This window comes from Sturnus vulgaris, chromosome Z (genome assembly GCF_052056855.1).
Source record: "Sturnus vulgaris isolate bStuVul1 chromosome Z, bStuVul1.hap1, whole genome shotgun sequence".
Taxonomy (NCBI): Eukaryota; Metazoa; Chordata; class Aves; order Passeriformes; family Sturnidae; genus Sturnus; species Sturnus vulgaris.
The window spans coordinates 49722503-49725809 of record NC_142283.1 but is presented as its reverse complement, the minus strand read 5'-3'; the positions used below and the strand labels follow the sequence as shown (position 1 = coordinate 49725809).

Here is a 3307-nt window from a genome sequence, read left to right as displayed (position 1 = left end):
TAGCTGTACGGACTAAAAATTCCATGGCTACTATGAGACTGCATTTATCATGATGTCAATAAAAATTTAAATTAAAAAAATCCCACTTGGAGCCAGGATTTCTGAATTAATGCTTGCTTATGCTATGTACTCTATTAGAAAAACATTCTTGTAAAATTTACGGAGTTTCTAATTGCTTTCTCCTCTTAGTCTTAGACATGGCTAATAGATACCTCTGGTATGCAATCTATAATTACATCTCTTCAAAAGAGACATCATCCCCTGCCGTGACTCGGATTTGAACCGAGGTTGCTGCGGCCACAACGCAGAGTACTAACCACTATACGATCACGGCAAGCCGTCAGAAAACTCAAATTAAAAGCGAGAATTTTTTTCCCTGGTGCTCTTTAAAATGTTGTATAAATGGTGCCACCTGCAGTTTACACTGAGTGTTAGCAGCAGCTTGGTCTAAACATTCTTACAATTAATTATCATCTTGAAATTGCTTCCAGACTTTTTTTTTACCTTACTCTTTATAATCCATGTTTATCAGAATTGCCTAAAAATAAAAGGTTCGGGATTGTTCTAATATACTTTCCCTCGTCCTTAAAAATCTTTTCAGAGATATTTTTTCTTATTTTATCAGTAGTGGGGATGGCAAAGCATGACAACAGAAAAGACTGACAATGTAGATACAGATTTAAGCAAATTATCAAAATCTATTTAATTGAAAATTGCATTCGATTACTTGACCCAGGTCTGATTGATTCTAGTGTAAATATTTGTATTGATGGACATCATCTTCCTTACCTCTGACATAAGCACAGAACATAAAAGATATCACTTCCATAATTTAAATTGCCTCCGTGAAAGATAATGGTTGAACGCTACAGATGAAGTCTGGGGGGAGTAAGCCCTTTGAGCTTCTATGAGTGAAGAACATCAATGAGTGCAATCCTGAAGCTGAGATTCTGAGTAGCACTTACTTTTTTACAGGTATTCGGGGACAAGAAAACAGCAAACAATATTCAAATAGGGAGAACCGCGAAACAATTACTAGTTCTTTCAAATGAAAGCTGCAGCAGAAATCAAGTTACATAACATAAAGATTATAAAGAGGAAAAAGAATAAGGGGCAAACTTCAGGGCACTCAAGTCCTGTTCAGAAAATGCAGCCTGGTTTTTTGTGCTCACCCCCTCCTGTTATATTTATTGTTTTAATACAAAATGTTGTCTGCTTAATTGCCTTAGAGAGCACAGCAGCACCACCTCTGCAGTGGTACATGTCCCACTGAATCTCTGAAGGAGAAAGACATGAAAAAAACTTACTAGACTGCAATGTGCAATACCATTAAAATGCCTTCAGCATATCTTCAGCGTGCCAAGATATGGAGTTACTCTGGATGAAGGTCTGCACACTGGGATAATTCATAAGTAGACTGTGCAGAAGAAACATGAGGCTGGGAGTTTAAAATGCGAGTTTACTAAACAGTCTCTGCTCTGCTCTGCTCTGCTCTGCTCTGCTCTGCTCTGCTCTGCTCTGCTCTGCCTGAGGAGCAGAGGGTCTCACTGCCTCCTTCTCAGGGTAAAACACTGGTAGTTCTTGCATTCACATGGAGGCCCACCCTGCCACTGGAGCTGCAGAGGGGTAGGAGAAAATGTCCCTTTCTGGTGGCTTCTGGGGGCACTTGGAGCAAAAGAGTGCTCTGATGGTGGTTTGGACTGCTGTACTTCACCCTTCAGCCTTCCCCAATGGCTTCAAATGGCCAGAATAGCATTTTTCACTCAGGGGTCAGCATACCTTTACACAGGACAGGAAAATGGCATTGCTCAACATCATGGAGGTGAACAAACCTAGAAAAAAAGTTGTTCAGTAGTATCTTCTCTGAAGTTTCTTGTTATAATAGACCTGTGAAGGCAGAGCTGTCAGAATATTTATTGCATTTACATATGTATGACTTTAAATAACGTTAGGTTTTCTAATTTCAGATCTTGTTATTACTGGTTACCTGTCTTGAAGTACTAAAGAACTTAGGTTTTGCGTGAGTGCCTCAGAACATACAGATTTCTCCTAAAGACAGAAGCCAAGTAAACATTATAGATACAGGTTTTTGTCCATGGCATCCTCCTTAGAAGCAAGGGCATTAAGTTAAAATTACTGCAGGACTCCTTGAGGTGCATTGTAACATGATAATCAGGAGATTATGGAGATTTTAATTGTAGCTGTGATGAAACAGGCTTTTTGCAAACTCTGGAAGATCTATTGACCTACTATAGTGTTACCTTCCATCACAGTCATAGGGGTGTTTTAGTTTTGCTGCAGTGAAATTGTTTGCTAGACTCCCTTCCAAAAATATCATGTGATTTTTCTAAAATCTGAGTGTCAAAGAAACAACTACAAAAAGCCCTATTTCTAGTTCCATCTTATTGTATGAAGTTTACAATGCCATCAAATGTGCTTTTTGCAAAGTTGGAGACACAATTTTTGAATTTAAGATCTATCTATACATGAGAATATAATAAAACAATTACATTCATAAACCTTTAAGATCAGTACATAAATTTTTGAGATGAGAAAACGAGCAGTAACCGCAGGATAACAAATGGTAATTTAAGGACTTGTTCTACATTGGTACTACTTTTCATTTAACCTCTACACATCTCACATTTTTTGGTATTCATTATTATTTTTTATCATTTCTATTAGAAAATGTTATTACTGGTTCCTACTTTTCCCTGAAAGAATGTTAGTGCACAGGGGCATGCTTTGTGAAGTATTTGCTTGGTCACTTAGTCGTGCAATTCTCTGTCCCTGAGCTCAACCTTCTTTCCTTAGGCTTGGAAGACACCTGTGAAATTATTAACATAACTGAAATTATAATCTTTCAAAACAATTACTTTTTCAGTTAACTCATCAGTTTTGGATAGAACATTTCCCTTGTTCAGGGTTGGCTCTCTGGTCAAAAGCAAAAAAGAGTAATCTGAAGAAACACAGACTCCTCCCAACAGGTACTTGGGCAGGTCTGGAAGAAGGAGAATTTGAAATGTATACAAATAGCATATAGATCTCTCTCATTTCCAAGTGTGAGTCTTTACCTTTCAGATTATTAACTAATGTAAGATGAATCTCTACTGTCATTTACTTTTAGCACAGGCAAACATTTGATAGGACTGGCCTCCAGACTTCTAACCTGTGTTCCAGCTGAGTGCCACCAGCACCAGGCCATGAAATTTTTTGGCTTTTTTTTTGCCTTTGCCGTGAATTACGTATCCAAGATTTGACAGGAAAACTTGGGGCAGACACACCTCTGCCACACAGAGAGCCGAGT

General features: G+C 38.2%; 1 non-coding gene across 1 annotated transcript; it reads right to left on the bottom strand.

Moving 5' to 3' along the window:
• Positions 1–262: 262 nt before the first annotated feature.
• On the bottom strand, positions 263–334 carry TRNAH-GUG (transfer RNA histidin (anticodon GUG)). Its single transcript has one exon. It is a non-coding gene; the product is annotated as a tRNA-His (tRNA).
• Positions 335–3307: the final 2973 nt, after the last annotated feature.